The 17,393-nt window shown below is 49.7% G+C and overlaps 1 pseudogene across 1 annotated transcript in view; it reads right to left on the bottom strand.

Annotated features, from left to right (window-relative positions):
• Nucleotides 1-1,666: 1,666 nt before the first annotated feature.
• LOC146866942 (lysine-specific demethylase 5B-like) overlaps nt 1,667-17,393 on the bottom strand; it is a 492,309-nt pseudogene continuing 476,582 nt past the window's right edge. The window contains exon 13 of the transcript XR_014966721.1: nt 1,667-2,625. The product of XR_014966721.1 is annotated as a lysine-specific demethylase 5B-like (transcript). The remainder of the gene's footprint in view (nt 2,626-17,393) is intronic.

Below are 17,393 nucleotides of genomic sequence, written 5' to 3'. Positions count from 1 at the left end.
GAATTTTATTCTTTGAAACTCACAAATTACTCCTTTCAAAGTCCGAACGGCATCACCAAATTGCATACTTGGATAAGGCCTTTGTCATGTTCCTTTCGAGTGTGCCCCAAATAGAAGCATATCATCAATATAATTAAGCGCTTGTGCAATAGGCTGTATTATACCGCTAATGACATCCTGAAAATGTTCTGCAGCTGATGACACCCCCAAAACATAGTCTTTAATAGCTTAATAAAACATTACGGGTCAAAAAGGTCGTAATGTACCTACAGTTTTCCTCTAGTTCGAGTTGATGATACCTCTTGTTCAGACAGAGATGAGGAAAGACTTTGGCATCATTCAGCTGTGGGATCATATCTGCAATGTGCAGACCAGGATGTTGTTCTCTCTCAATTGCCTTCTTAGTTTAACACGTCAACACAGATGTGCACGTCACCTCCACTGTCCTTTTTGGGCACTACCACTATGGGTGAAAACCATTGTGTCGGACCAGTAGAGTGTTCAATTATACCTGGTATTAACAGCATTTCCAGTTCTTTATCAACAGCTTCCTGCAAGTGAAAAGAAATTTGATGATGCCGTTGAGCAACAGGGCAAATGTCCTCATTGATATGGAGTTGCACTTTCACGGTCTTATGCTTTCCTAGGCCATGACACCATGACGTGCCAATATTCTGTTTTTGCCGGTATTGGATGGAAGTGGTGGCTTGAAGAACATGGTGGCATCATAACCACCTATGGAATTTCCTGCTGTTGAGGGCAGGGCTTGCTCTGGTGCCGTCGGTTGCCCGCTTGGACCTGCTCCATTCATACCATCTGAGCCCTAGCCGCATGCTTGCATCAGTGTTGTTGCAGCAGATCTGATGTTGTGTGGCCTCTTTTTCATCTTTGGCTGTGAGTAACTGTTTGGTCTCCTGTACATGGTTGTCACCGCTCTCAACCTTCTACATCGTACCTGGTTTTCACCACTATTAGCGTTTCGTGGCACCTGGATGATTCTGCTTTTGGTGCGCGTCTCTACATCTGGCTTTCGCAGACGTTTGTGCTTCTCTGTATCTGGTTGTTGCTGCCTTTAGAGCTGTCGTACTGTATGTATGCTGCCTCTGTTGTGTTGCGGCACAGCACCTGTTTCAGTCATACCAGCATGTTACGGGCTGTGACAACTTTCCGTAGGGCCTTTGCCTTCTTCGAAAGTCTTGCCCTGGCTGGAGTGGCACTTTGCTCCACATACGCCAACCTTCGACTGCTTCACTACGACTGAGGCGCACATGATCAGTTTGATGCACCTCGGCAAACTCTCAGGGAAAGCACTCTTGTTGCTTTGGTTTTCAGATCCGCTAATTCGTCGGTTGTTGTAGCGTCCTCCCCAGCCTGATAGCTTGCAAATTACCACGCCACACACGAAGCTCTAAAGTGCACGTGCTTATTCTTCACAGTGCAACCTTTAACTACCTGTACGCACTGCATCATGAACTTTATTAACCACACCCAGACACACCCAAACAATAACATCATTCTTCTAAGGAGTCCATCAGGGACCAGAAGGGTCCTGCTATTCATATTAACAAGACACTATAGACACCCCATGTCAGCACCCCGCATTTCACACAAGGACACAAAGGAATGCAAGGCAATACTTGGTAATGAACACAACAAAGCTGATTTTACAAGGTAACCAAGGGTTTATTTCACAATATAAACTGCAACATTTGATACAAGCTACCCCCTAAAAAGGGAAAGCCAAAGTACAGGTGTGGTTTTAACTTCACAGATATCCTGTCTGCTACACCACAAATTTGTCAGTTACACTAAACCCTAAACATCTCCGTTCTGTATACCAATCAATGCTAAAAGCACCAACACGCCGTTTAGAATTCAATTCCATCCACTGAAACCAGATATACCGATTATTGCTCAGATAAATAAAACTAGTCTACAAAAAAAAAAAAAAGGGTAAAGGTGTGGGAGGGATATTGGGTGGTGTGGGAAGAAACAAAAAGGGTAACAGGTTTGTTTTTGAGGATGCTGTAAGGAGAGCAGCAATTCCAGGGAGGAATTAATAGAATTTGTGGACCTGCTTTGTTCTTCCCTTTCCAGCACCAGCGACTTGAGAGGAGTGGCTTGGTGAATCTCATGCTGAGGTATGAGTGGTAACTCTGTACATTAAAAGGTGCATGTATCAAAGACTCCAAATCACTGAAAACCCTGGCTGGAGAAACAGCATAACAGACCCCGCCTTTACTGCCAACACCACCACAAACTGCTTGTAAGAAAAATATACAAAATTGTCCAAAAAAGTCTGTATTTCGTAAAGAGTTCTGAAAAATGTTCCCGAGAGGGTAGAAATAGCACCAATTGCAGTCTTGCAGTAGAACCTAGTCCTGTGGCTGTTGCAAAGGGATAGAAGGAGGGGTGGGAGGTCAGGAGTGAGCAGGTAAGAGGGAAGGAAACAATTACTAAAGTCCTGAATGTTTTGCAAAATAAGTTCTATTTTCGATTCATAATATTGTTGGCTGTGCACCGAATGCAGACATAATCTTCCTTTTCTGCCATTTCCGAGGTAACTCCAACACAGACCTGATGAAACCATTGGTTGCAACTGCCGTCACACTGGACCCAATCTACCTAAAGTTAAAGAGAAAAACAAATAACCTGAGAATTATTGCAGAAATATTATTTTGACTGCTCTATTGGAAATTAGCAGCCATATCTGTCAACACGTTGTTTAATTTGAAGTACACAAAAGAATAAGTTACTTACCTTTGTTAACGGTCTATCTTATTGATACTCTAACCACATATTCCTTACCTTGTACATCTTCGCAGATGCTAGACAATCTAAAAACTTTTGCAATAGCTCCTGCACGTTCACAGGTTGGGTCACAGACCTCTGCTGCGACTTCGCCCTGTCTCCAAACGGGACGACATGCAGCTGTATAAAGGAGCCACCGAAGCACACTGATGCCTGGTGAACCCAATAAACGGTGCCGAACCGGAGGGCAGCAATTCGCATCTGAACCCAAAGGCGGAAAAAAAAAATCTAACAATGGAGTCGATGCCCATGAGCACTATCACCCAAAGGAGTCACCACCTACCTTGTGACTAGAAAAGACTTCTTCGAACAAAAACAAAGTGCAAACATCCAGACCCAACTCTAGATGGCAGGCTATGTAAAGCATGTGATCTACAGCTCACATGCCTCGAACATTATCTTTCATTGGCAGTGCAAGCCATCTAACTTGGGACCTGATTAGAACATAAAAGTCCACTACATAACAGGAAAAACTGGGCAGTTGGTGAGGAACCTGTGGTCAGTATTCACTGAAAAGAGTGTAATTGAAGGGTAGTACCCTTCTGATGGATACGTCTAACTACAGATGCCTCACATTCGGAGCCAATACAAAAGCAAAGCTCCCTGCAATGAGAATTGTTCGGGGAGCAGACATTACACAAGGAAGTCTTGCAGGAGCAAGCTGGCAAAATGATCCTCTGCTTAGTTGTGCATTAATGTAGTTGTGCCTGGTGAAAGTATGGAAAGATACCCATGTGGCTGCCTGGCAAATATTTAAGACTAGAGGTCCCAAGCTTAAGCAGTTGAAGCTTCCTGATGTTGTTAGACCCCTCAGCTACCTTTGACACAGTCGACCAGTCCACCACCTTCCAAGGGATTCACTGGCAATCTCTTTCAATGGTTTTCCTCCGCTCTTTCTGCCCAGCATCAGTATGTTCACCAGGCCACCTCCAGGTCCCAATATATGCCCATCACTTCCAGAGTCCCTCTGGGTTCCATATGGTCCCCAGTGATCTTCAACCTATATCTAGAGCACCCTGGGGTTCCACTTGCAGATGACAGCATCAAGGCTCACCAATATGCTGATGATACATAACTCCACATAAATGGTGCAATGTAAAAATGATGCCCCCCATAAAATGTGAATGCAAAAGGATGGGCCCCAGAGTATCCCAAACCTCACAAATATCCATTGGCCTTGGGCAGAATGGGGCACCGTTGAAATGGTTGCGGGCCCCTGAATGATTGGAGGTCCCCACTGCAGTGCTTAGGCTGCAGGGGGCTGTGTCACGCCCCACTCTACTTGAAAGTCGCCTCTGCTTCAGACATCAAACACCTACAACACTGCCTCCACTTTATCCAGATCAGGATATCCAGCACCTACCTAAAGCTCAACTAAGGGAGAATTTCAGTTATTTGCCAAAAACGACGAGTAATGAATAGTATAAATTTGGCTCACTAACCTGAACCTTGACAGTTTCGAACCCCAATTTTAATCGCATGCCAAGTCACTTGGATTCACCCTCGACATTGACATCACCCTCAAGAAACACACTGCAAAAACACACATGGCCTGGTAGCAGCTCACTTGTGTATGAAAATGAAACTATTTCTTCCAGACTTCAGAACTGCTGTTCAAACCTCATACCTTTGAATCTGGATGGTGGTTAACACCTACAGGAGCACTCCGTAATTGCATTTTACGCGCCCTGTCCTGCTAGAGCTTCACTGACTCCCCTGGTGGCACATGGTGTACCTGTGGCCAGAACACCATCAGACTGAAAACCAAGAAGTGCAAAAAACTAAAAAAAGACAGCAGGCTTTTTACATCTATATATCTAAGATCGGGACCAGCATCCCTGTATCCATCCTGACTACCTGAACACTGCATTAATTTAGGAACGAGCAGAAGATGCACCTCTTTAAACAACACTACATCACAATGAATAGACAATCGACAAACCAGCAACCTCTATCACTTGTTGACTTTATGTTCATATTGGACACTGTACAATGTTCAGCTGACTTTTGGCTAGGTTTGTGCTACAAAGAGTGCATGCATACATATATATATATTTGTTTAAGAGGTCAGCCTTCATGTCAGTGGGGAGCGGCAATTTAAGGACTTGTGCAGCACTCTAAAACACAACTGCAAAGTAGACACCATAAAGACTAATCCAGGGCAGAGTTCAGAGCGGTGTCTAAGCTACTGACATTCTGCAAATCAAGATATAGGCATCAATTTAACAAGATGGAAGCAAATGATCTCCCTTTTCATCATGCAGAACATGTTGGAGGCCTTGAATGATGGTTGATTTTGACCCCAAAATGTCCTCCATCCACTTCAACTACCATTATTGAGGGTATTAAACTACAATATATAGTTCATCACCTTTAGCAATAGTTTTGGTAATTGAATACCTCTACATCCGACAGGCTCACATAGGCGCACAAGCACTTGGCACAGCTGTTAGCGGAGTAGGATGACTTCGACTGTAGTCAGTCAGCACCATAGGAGAGAGAGTGACCTGGAGGCCTCATTGGGTTAATGGCACACCAGAGGGAGGCGGAACGAACATTAACTGCAGCTTGGTGTGCTTGAAACAACGTGCTGCTGCAGAGTAGATTATGGCGCAGGAAGCATCTTCTACTAAGATGTTATAGGATGAGAGGTGGACAGAGGTTAGAGTTATGTGTCACGACCACCAAATGCGCAATCTACTGCTGGAGTGGAAGCCTCTGGATGTCGAGGAGCTATGGTTGTGCTTCCTGTTTTTTGCCCCCTACTTGTCCTCATCTTTCGACTTTGCCCTAGACGTACCCAATAGCAGCTATTTTGACAGAGACAGACCCTGCTTCTTGTTGTGTCTTGCAAAACAGAACTGTGCCTCACTGTCTCCGAGGGGCTTCGAGTGAGCAAAGGACATTTGCTGCATGAGTCATGTATGGTGCCAACGCATCATAAGCGAACGCCTTGTATGTGTGCCACTATCATAGTTCCAACATGCGACATAGCTTGAAATAGGTAGTGTTCTAGGCAGACAACCCTACACACTGCCAAAGTCTTGTTGATGTAAACTGACATTGGTAGTTATAACAGCTTCACTTTATCAAATCTGCGTCCCGCGGCCCCATGTGCCCAATCCCGGGGTACCTACCTATCCTCCAACTACCCAACTTACCTCTCGAAGTGGTGGTGGCACCTGAAGAATCCTCGTCCACGAGCTTGCAGTCTTTTTCTAAACCGGAGATTTCCCATTGAAATCAATTGAGCGCCCGAAGGCTCAAAAGCACTCTGCACCCAGCCGCCCGAGTGGCCCTGGCAGTGCAACCTCTACACCTATCTACTTCCCCACTTGCCCTGAGTAAGTGACCAGGAGCCCAGCTCCCACAGCCGCGTGGCCTGCTAGTCAGCAGCCACCAACCAAGGCCCCCCATCCCTCATAGGATAACATTGGGCCTAACTCTCTCTGCACCCGGCCGCCCTAGTGCCGCTGGGAGTGAACGAACTGTACCTACCTGACCCTGGGGGACCCTGGAGTCTATGCCCAAAACCTCAACTCTACCAGCCGAGTACTTACCTTTAAACCAATAACTCAATTTTCTTCATAGGGTAACATTGACTGGCTTTTTCCTGAAATTTCTTCTAAGTGTGGACTTTTCAAAACTAAAAATATTCACCAAAAATCAGCCGAGTAACGAAAACGAAAATACTTACCTGCTCTTAGGTGAGCTCCCAGTGCTGGATCTTGGTGCCCAGCACTGACTCTGAAAACTACTTACAACTGTACTTACCAGTAACCCAATTTTCTTCCATAGGAAATCATTGACTATTTTTCTGTGAAATTTCTTCTAAGAGTCAATTTCTGCAATCTTTAAATATTCTTAAAAAATCGTATAATATCTGAAAACGTAATTACTTTTGGATAAAGGTCCCAGTACTGAGTCTAGGCACCCAGTACTGGATTACAAAAGTAACGAGAACATACTATACCTGTAACTTGAATTTTCTGCCATAGGGAATCATTGACTGTTTTCTATGAAATATTTTCTGTCAACTTTTAAAATAGCTAAATATTGTCTAAAAATCATCACAGGAATTAAGTCGACTTTTCTCACTTGATTCCAAGTACTGACTCAGGACTGAATCTAGGATCCAGTCCTGGAATTCCAAAAGTAATCCTAAAACAAATCTGTAGCAAATAACATGAAACTTCCATTGAACTCAATGCATTATTGTGTTTAAAATAGTGTTGCCTATTGCAACCACTTGTAACTGTTTACACAAGTCAATTGCATATTGCAAAAGTATTTATATAAAGCATCTCATTCTGAGAAAGTATATTTTAAATCCAATTGTTGGTTCTAAAATAAAACAAGCATATATTTTTTATATATAAACCATTGGCCTAGAGTTCAGTTCTTGAGTGTGAGAGACCATTTGCTGACTGAGTGTGTACAACAAATGCTTTACACTATCCTCTGATACTGCCTTACTGCTCGACCAAGCTATCACTTTAGAAAGTAAGGTTATATCTAACTTTAGCCTCTGCCAAGCCTCTGGGGACTGTGAACTCTGTACACCCTGTACCTATTTGGGAACAGTATATACAGAGCCACTTTCTCACAAGCAGTACCCCCTTACATGAGGTGGGTAGGACAGAGTGGTCAGGGAAGAGAATCCTGAAGCATAGCTAATGCCAAATGGCCATGCCTCCTTGCTTCAGAGTCCATGTGATAACAGTTGGAGAAAGTTGCGATGTAAAGACTGAGTTGTAAAAGCATGCGTTGTAACGTCATATATTCTGGAGGGACGCGAATGTCATAACACGGCAAAATCAGCGACTGGGATTCCTCTGGCATGTGCAGAGCGGAAAGACTTCCCTCTGGTAGAATGAGCCCAGATTCCAATGGGTGGCTGTAGGAAGCTGGTTCTGTATATACTATACCAAAGTGAGGTATAGTGTGTGCACAGTCCAGTGGACCCCCAAAAGTAGGCAGAGGTAAAGTTAGATAGAACCTTACTCTCGATTTGTGGTAGTGTGGTCGAGCAGTAAGGCAGTATCAGAGGACAGTGTTAAACATTTGTTGTACACAGTCAGCAAATGAATTCACACACTCAAATACTGAACTTCAGACCAATTGTCTTTGTATAAGAATATTCTTTTAGTTATTTTATTTTCTAGAACCAAACAAGCATTGCACACACAGGTACGCAATAAATACTTTACAATAGTAATGCAGTTTGGAAACAGTTTGGATTGCAATAGTAAATGTACTTTGATTTGACTTACAGTATTGTTTCAGAGAATTGCAATGATTTGTAAACACAGTACATAGACATGAATGGGATTTTCAGTAAAATACCAGGTAAGTTACTTTTTGGATTACATTTCTTACTCAGAGTAGTATGCCTGGATACTACTCTGGGACATTTCCTGCAAACAAGTAAGTAAAATCGTTTTTGTTAAAACAGTTTAATTTTAAGGAATTTCTTTAGGTTTTCAAACTCCACACTTGGAAACTTTTCCAAGAAAAACAGTCAATGTTAGCCTATGGATGAAAATAGTGTTATGGTTTTGAGGCAAGTATTTGGTAGTGGGAGTTGAGGTTCTGGAGGTAGACTCACGGGTCCCCCCGGGTCAGTGATGCACTCTCGTTACACCCTCAGCAGCACTAAGGCGGCAGAGTGTTGAGGCCCAATTTTATCCAATGGGGGATAGGGGGCCTCCGGTTGGTGGCCGCCGACGACCAGGCCACTTGGCTGTGGGAGCAAAGCTCCTGGACTTTAGCTCAGGGCAAATGGGGAAAACAAGCCAGCACAAAAGGTGCACCCTCATCTGCGCTGGGGCGGTCGGATGCCCTGTTGTTTTCAATGGGGATTTTTGTTTTTTAGCTACATGGTCGGTCCAGGAAGACTTCTGAGAGGAACTAACAGCTGGGCAGGTAAGTTGGAGGGATCGGGGACATAGGTGTACCTCAGGTTCTTTTCTCCAGGGCGCAGGGCGGCTGGATGCAGGGGTGTCTTTTGAGGTCGGATTTCACCTTACAGGCCACTCGCGGTTGTGGGGGGTCTCCATGGAGAGGCTGCAGGTGACGTCAGGAAGTCCTGGATTGGTCAACCCACGGTGGACTCGGAATCTGGAGTGCTGGAGGACCTCGCTGGAACTAGTGGGCCACTCGAAATCGGGCCATAGGCAACGGGTGCAGTGGTAGTTCCAGGCATCGGGTTTCTTTGTCCTCAGCAGTCTCTGAGCCTGCTTTCAGAGTTTCTTTTGAACAGGGCTGCTGTTCACAGGAGATCCAGTCTTTGTTGAAGGCAGTCAGTCCTCCCAGGGGTTCTGGAGGTTGCTGGCTGCAGGTCAAGACAATTTTTGGGCGCAGGATCTCCGGAACCTGGTTGTTAGGGCTGGGGCCAAGTCAGTTGTTCTCTGCAGTCTCCTCTGCTGGGCGTCTTCTTTCGTCCTTTTTCTTCTTAGGTTGCGGAAATCTGCTTTCTTGGTTCAGGGCTGCCCCCTAAATATAGTATTTACGGGGCGTTTTAAGGGGTCTCTGGGTCAGTAGCCAATGGGCTACTGACCTTAGGGCGACTACACCCTTGGTGTGCTCACCCCACGTGGGGAGTGAGCACAATCCCTAATCCAGATTGGGGAGTGACTGCCGTCTGCAAGAGGGCAGGGTACTTCACCTCGCCACCCCCTACCTGAGGGGTGGAGTTGGCAGAGGTGGGCACACCTTCTGGGCTGGCTAGTTTTTCCCGCCTGTCTTCCCGCCGAAAAGGAGGGGAGACAGGAAGGGGGCCTGCTCCTGATAGCAGGAGAGGCTGGGGGTCGCATTACAAAGGCTTCCAGGCCTTTGAAACTCCCCTGCCGCAGATGGCTCTTCCTAGGGGAGGTGTGAACAACTCCGCCCAGGAAAGGCTTCGTTTCTGGGCTCAGGGAGCGAAGGCTCCCACCCTAGGGGTCCAGAAACATGTCTCGTGGTGGCAGGCTGGTGTGTACCAGTCAGGGAACCCACCAGAGGCTTGTCGTTTTTCAGAGGGCATCTCTAAGATGCCCTCGGTGTGCATTTTTCATTAAATTTCACACTCGCATCAGTGTGCCTTTAATGTGCTGAGAAGTTTGATACCAAACTTCCCAGTTTTCAATGTAGCCATTATGGTGCTGTGGAGTTCGTAATGACAAGCTCCCAGCACCATATACTCTTAATGGCAGCACTGCACTTAAAATGTCTAAGAATGGACTTAGACACTGTAGGGGTACAGGGCTCATGCACCTGTACCCTCACCACTGGCATAGGGCACCCAGCTAGAGGGGTGACTGATCTATGCCAGGGCAGTGGGTTGTAGGCATGGCACACAGGAATGTGTGCCATGTCGACTCTTCACTTTGTTCTGCACCAAAACATGCAGTCTGCAAAGGCAGTGTGTGTGTGAAGGTACAGGGCCTCTAAGGGTGGCACAATAAGTGCTGCAGCCCTTAGAGGTCTTCCCTGGTAACAGTGCCCTGGGTACCTGTGGTACCATTTACCAGGGGCTGACCTGTGGCCAGAGATGCCAATTGGGTTAGTTTTGAGGAAAGAACACAGGCCCTGGGAACCTGATTGTCAGGGACCCAGGGCACATCAAGTGAAAGTGCATCAGTAGTCTGGCAAAAAGTGGGGGGGTTACGGCAACAGAAGAACAAGTTACTTACCTTCGGTAACGATGTATCTGTAAGAAACATTAGTTAGTTAGATTCCTCACCTTAGAATATCCCCAGGCATCAGGCTGGATCCGGAAAGATTTTTGTAGCAATACCCCTTGCGCGTCGCTAGGCGTCGTCTGCGGCTCCGCGTCCGTCATTGGCGTCGTGCGCCGGAATGACGTCGGAGTACTTAGACGCCGCCCTCGCGCGCTGACGTCAGTTCTTGTACATAACTTTCCGCGCCAGGGACGCTGAGCCATGCAAGAGACCGACACTGGTGCCAAAAAATCTAGGGCACTGAAAGGGAGAACCTTAACCCTAGATGTCGGTTCGCAGAACGGGGAGGCTGGGTGGGTCGGTGAGGAATCTAACTAACTAATGTTTCTTACAGATACATCATTACCGAAGGTAAGTAACTTGTTCATCTGAAAGAAACACGTTAGTTAGATTCCTCACCTTAGAATAGATGCCCCAGCAATACCAACCCCGGTGGTGGGTCTGCGAACCGAGTTCACACCAGAAAGTCCTGGAGAACAGAACGGCCAAAGTGGCCATCCCTCCGGACTTGGCTGTCCAGGCAGTAATGTCTCGCAAACGTGTGCAGCGAAGCCCACGTCGCCGCCTGACAGATGTCTTGCAAGGGGACTCCCCGTCCCAGTGCAGTCGTGGCCGCTGTGGCCCGAGTAGAATGGGCCCGTAGCCCAACAGGAGGAACCTTTTTCGCCAAAGAATAGCAGGTCTTAATACACAACACGACCAACCGAGAGATGGTCCGCTTGTGTACAGCTTTACCCTTCTTAGCCCTTACGTATCCAACAAAAAGTTGGTCGTCCACCCGGAACTGTCTTGTGCGGTCCAAATAAAAGGATAGCGCACGTTTTGGGTCCAGACGGTGGAGCCTCTCTTCATCTTTTAAAGGATGCGGAGGCGGAAAGAAGGTGGGCAGCGTGACAGATTGCCCGATGTGAAAGGGAGTCACGACTTTAGGCAGGAAAGAAGGACATGAACGGAAAGGAAGGGAGGCTTGGATGACAAAGCCTGGAGCTCACCCACCCGCCTAGCGGAGGTGATTGCAACCAAGAAAGCAGTTTTCAAAGTCAAAAGACGGATAGGACAGTTATAAAGGGGCTCAAAGGGAGCGCACATCAGAAAAGTGAGAACAAGGTTCAAGTCCCACTGAGGCATTACGAAAGGAACAGGAGGGTACATATGAGTAATGCCCTTGAGAAAGCGTGAAACAACAGGGGACTTGAAAAGAGAAGGCTGATCAGGAAGACGATGGAAGGCAGAGATAGCAGCAAGATAACCTTTCAAGGTGCCCAGAGCAGAGCCCTGCTGGGCCAAAGAAAGAAGAAAGAGGAGAACCTCAGAAAGAGGGGCAGAAAGGGGATCCACAGCCTTTGCTGTGCACCATGCCACAAATTTGTTCCACCGGCAGGCATATACCGTCTTTGTAGAGGGACGCCTGGCTGCCAGAATGACATCACAGACTGCAGGAGGCAAGTCAAATGGCATCAACTGCCGCCGCTCAATCTCCACGCATGTAGGTGGAGGCTGGACAGGTTCGGGTGGAGGACCGTCCCCTGCTGCTGCGACAGAAGATCCTCCTGAAGAGGCAGTCGAATTGGGGGATCGATGGACATACTGAGTAGCTCGGGATACCAGTACCTTCGTGCCCAATCCGGAGCCACCAAGATGACTTGGGCCCGGTCGCGCCTGATCTTCTTCAGCACTCTGGGCAGAAGTGGTAAAGGCGGAAAGGCATACAACAGACCGCAACTCCACTCGCGACGAAAGGCGTCTCTGAGCGAGTGCCGCCTTGGAAACTCCAACGCGCAGAACTGCTGACATTGCGCGTTCTCTTTGGTGGTGAATAGATCTAACCAAGGCTCTCCCCACTGCAGAAAGAGACCTTGCGCCACGTCCGAGTTCAGACGCCATTCGTGATCCATCATGCACCGGCGGTTGAGTTCGTCCGCTCTGGCGTTCAGAGAGCCCGCCAGATGTTGAACCACTAGGGTGATGCCCTGGTGTTCCAGCCATGTCCAGAGGCGCAGGGCCTCCTGACAAAGGGTCCACGACCCCACCCCACCCTGTTTGTTGCAATACCACATGGCGGTGGTGTTGTCTGTGAACACCTGCACGACACTTCCCCGGACAGAGGGAACGAAGGCTTTCAGTGCAAGTCGGATCGCCCGCAGCTCCAAAAGATTGATATGGAGCCGAGTCTCCGCCGGAGACCAGAGTTCTCTGATCTCCGCCTCTCCCATATGGCCCCCCCATCCCAGGAGGGACGCATCCGTCACTACCACGTGCTCCGGTTGGGGAAGGGAGAGGGATCTGCCGCTGACCCAATCGCGATTCGTGAGCCACCACTGCAGCTGTTTCGCAGTGCCCTCCGAGATCAAGACGTGGTCGGACAGGTTGCCTCAATGCTGGGCCCACTGAAACTTCAGGTCCCACTGCAGAGCCCGCATCCGCCATCTGGCGTGAGGTACTAACAGGATGCAGGAGGCCATCAGCCCCAGAAGCCGCAGCACCAACCTGACCGAAATCCAGGACAGAGGCCGGAAGATGGGAATCAGGGCTCGAATGTCCAGGACCCGCTGTTCCGGCAGATAGACCCGGAACTGCGCCGAATCGAGAACCGTCCCTATGAAAAGGTGCTTTTGGGAGGGACTCGTGTGCGACTTCGACACATTGATGGAGAACCTCAGCGAATGCAGGAGGTCTGCCGTAGTCTGGAGGTGGGAGACGACTTGCTGGGGCGAGCCCGCCTTCAACAGCCAGTCGTCGAGATAGGGGAAGACTGGGGCCCCTGATCTGCGCAGATGAGCTGCGACCACCGCCATCACTTTCGTGAACACCCGAGGGGCACTGGTGAGGCCGAAGGGGAGCACGGTGAACTGAAAGTGCTCCTGACCCACCGTGAACCGCAGGTAACGCCGGTGGGCCGGCAGGACGGGGATGTGGAAATAAGCGTCCTGCAAGTCCAACGCCACCATCCAGTCTCCAGGGTCTAGGGCAGCAAGAACCTGAGCCAAAGTGAGCATCTTGAACAGTTCCTTCCGGAGGAAGGCGTTCACGCTTCTGAGATCCAAGATCGGGCGTAGGCCCCCTTTGCCCTTCTTGGGAACCAGAAAGTAGTGGGAATAGCAACCACGACCTACTTCTGGAACAGGAACGCGCTCGACGGCCTCCTTGGCCAAGAGGGCCGAAACCTCCTCCCGGAGAAGATGCAAATGATCCCCCGACATACGGTGGTTCTGCGGTGGCATGGCTGGAGGGGTCGTCTCGAAGTGGAGGGAGTAGCCCCTTCGGACGATTTGCAGCACCCACCTGTCCGAAGTGATGGAGCGCCAGTGGTGCAGGTGATGGCAAACTCTGCCCCCCACTGGCGTTGAATGGGCCTGAAAGCTCGGACTAGGAGGGCTTTGAGGCGGATGCTGCCGGGGTGGATGTGGACTGACCGGCACGTTGTCCTCCAGAACCGCCTCGAGCGGAAACCACGTCCGCGACCGCGTGCAGGCTGGTTCTGCGGCCGGTGGCTGGGCGGACGTGAGAAGGCGCCCCTTCCTTGGCCACGAAAGGGGCGAAAGGCGGAAGTTTGCAGCCCCGCGGCCGCAAGACCCAAGGACTTGGCCGTGGCCCGGGAGTCCTTGAACCGGGCCAGCGCACTGTCCGTCTTCTCGCCAAACAGGCGAGTGCCATCGAAGGGCATGTCCATGAGGGAGCTTTGGACATCCCCTGAAAACAACGTGTACCTCAGCCAGGCGTGACACCGAAGCGCCACCGTGGTGGAAATTGCCCGACCCAGCGAGTCCGTGGTGTCTAGTCCACATCTAAATGGCGTGCCGCGCTGCATCTCGCCCGTTAGCAAGTGCTTGGGTGAGTCGCTCCCGGGCCTCCTCCGGGCACAAGGGCAGCATGTCCTCCACCGCATCCCACAGTGAGTGGGAGTAACGGTCCAAAAGGCAAGCGGTATTTAAAGACCGCAGTCCCAAACTCAGGGACGAGAACAGTTTCTTGCCAAACTGCTCCAACCTCTTGGATTCCCTATCCGGAGGAGCGAATGGGAAGGAGGATTGGGAGGTAGAGGCCTGGATAACCAGGCTCTTTGGGGTGGGGTGGTGGGAGAGGAATGTGGGGTCGCCCGGAGCAGGGCGGTGGCGCCGGGCAACGTTCCTGTCCACAGGAGGGACTGTGGAGGGCTTGGACCAAGTGCCCTGGAGAACGTCAATGAGGGCCTCATTAAACTGCAGCAGAGGCTCAGTGGAGCTTGCTGTCGGTTGAAGGACCTCGGTGAGGACGTTAGTCCTCACAGCCACAGCAGACAACTCGAGCCCCAGGGCTTCGGCCGCCTTGCGCAGCACCACAGAAAAGGCTGCACCTTCCTCTGAGGCCACAGTCGGAGGAGAGATGAATCCAGCGTCTGGAGAGGTATCCAAACCGCTGGCGTCCCCCAATTCCTCTGCCCAGTCCTGAGACAATTGGGCCTGTTCAGCCAGAGGGTCCTGAGACCCTTCCCTGTCGCCCTCATCATCCGATTCCTGGTAGACAGGAGGAATGATCGGAGCCGGACGGTGGATGAAGCGGTCACCCATCAGCGCCGGTCACGGCGTCGGACGGCACCGGGTCCGGAATAGGGCTAAACTGAGTCCCGACGCCGTGCCGGGACGGCGTCAGGGGCGGAACCGGTGTCGGCGGAGGAGGTGTCGTGAGGTCGACCGGCGCCGGCAGAGATCCAGGCCTGGATCCCTCGGGGACCTGCGGCGTCGGGACCGGTGCCCTCGACGGCGCCGGGGCCGGAGCCGCCGGCACGCGAGGTCGCCCAGTCAACCCTGCGGGGCCCGAAGGCGCGCCGGCAGGCATCGACGGCGGAGCCAGATTCCTCATGGGCGAGAGGAAGGCACCGACCTCCGCCGGAGTCGCGTCAAACCCAGGGACTGGAGGGTATGGGGACGAGCGCGGCTCCTGCGGCTCAGACGGAGCCGCGGGGGTGGAACCACCCGGACACTCTGCCGGGTCGCGCGACCGGCGAGGGGAGTCCAAAGAGCGAGGACGCCGCTTGGACTTCTTAGAATGTTTGGAGTGACGGGACTTACCCGAAGATCCCGACGAGCGATGTCGATGGCTGCGGCTCCGCGAACGGTCCTTGGACCTCCTCCTGGACCGGGACCGAGAGCGACGTGGAGCAGAGTGTCGAAGCTCGAGTAGCTTACGGGACCGCTCCCGCCTAGCCTTCGACGTCAAGGCCTGACAGTCGGGGCACGACTCCGCGTCATGGTCGGCCCACAGGCAGTACGCGCACCGGCGATGGTAATCCGTTACCGACATCAGTCGGTGACAGGCGTCACAATGCTTAAATCCAGGCATCCTACCGGCACCAGATGTCGAGTCGAGTAACCAAAAGAGGTCAAAAAGTTAGTCAAAAAGCGACGCGCAAGGGGTATTGCTACAAAAATCTTTCCGGATCCAGCCTGACGCCTGGGGATATTCTAAGGTGAGGAATCTAACTAACGTGTTTCTTTCAGATACCCACTTTCCTACTATGGTTTATTTTGGCAACACATTTTGATACACAAAATGACCCAATGTAAGGTCTTTTCTGGACCACCTTGTCCTTTCTGGTGCGTGCTTAAGTCATGTTGGTAGTCAGATCATACCTCCCTTGTCTGGTCTGCATATTAAGTGACTGCGTAACAGGTGTCCAGACATTGTAATCGCTCCTCTTCCTCAGTAGGGAGGGGTGGCAGTAAAAGGGGTGGGCGGGTAGGTTAGGGGTCACCGCCTTGGGCGAGAAATCCACTTTTGTATTCTGGACCAATTTGTCTGGGCAGAAGCATATGAAAGATGGCACCTGCAGCTCGTTGACAAGTCTTGCCAAAGTAATCGCTACAAGAAAAATGGACTCCGTCTTAAACAACAGTAAATGGAACAGACAGCTGTGAAGGGAGCAAAACGGTCCCCTTTCAAAAACAACATTCAGCTCCCACTGGATGTAGAAAGGAACAGGAATCCCTTCCAAAAAATATAATCACAACTAGGGATTTGAACAGGGAAGGGTGGGCTGGCAGACAAATGCTCACAGGCCTGGAAAATAGTCCTGGACAGTGCCGACTGTACAATCTGGCCGGTGCTAGAGCAAAACATAGGACCTACAAAAGACATGTATTCACTGGATCAACCTTCTGCTCTGCACACAGTGACAAAACGTGTTTACCTCCCAGAGTAAAATGATTTCGTCAAGGGGCTGCCTCTCATGGCAGTTGGAAGTGTCACTGCTCACTCTCCATGCATGAAGGTGAGCCTCTGGACGTTGGGTTTGGAATCTGACCATCCAATTGAGCGAGGTAGTCTGTCCTGGGGGTAGATGAAGTTATTCCATGAGCTCTGTATACCATAACCTCCTTGGCCTGTTCGGGACAATCAGAATATCTTGTGTCCGGCCCTCACAAATCAAAGACCAAAAGAAATATGGGATTCATAGGAATTGTGTAGTTATGTGGAAAACTCCACTTCAACCAATACAAGCCCCAAGGCTCTCTGCAATGGATACTGAAGAGAACAGAAGGATAAGTTACTTACCTGTAATCCTAGTTGTCTTCAGGGGCATCCTCATCAAAGTCATATGCACTAAATATTCCCGCCCATGAGCGGGGACCCCCAAAATAATAATAAAATATATTTGAAAACATATATACAGCTCTATATGTATACATATATAATTTTTTCACACATCATTGCAGCCCCTATAAAAACGCTAATCAATGTAATGATAAAAAAACTGCTTTTGTAACCACGTTCTATAGAATATAGACAACAGGAGGACAAGCATTACTTGAACTCTTTTTAATGAGTAGAATAAAAACCAATCTGCAAAACAGCAAGCATTGTTAGCCTATAGGCTGCATTGAA

The sequence above is a fragment of the Triturus cristatus genome, chromosome 1_2 (genome assembly GCF_964204655.1).
Source record: "Triturus cristatus chromosome 1_2, aTriCri1.1, whole genome shotgun sequence".
In the NCBI taxonomy this organism is placed as follows: Eukaryota; Metazoa; Chordata; class Amphibia; order Caudata; family Salamandridae; genus Triturus; species Triturus cristatus.
Note: the sequence above shows the minus strand (reverse complement) of the source record. Positions and strands in the feature narration are given on the sequence as shown.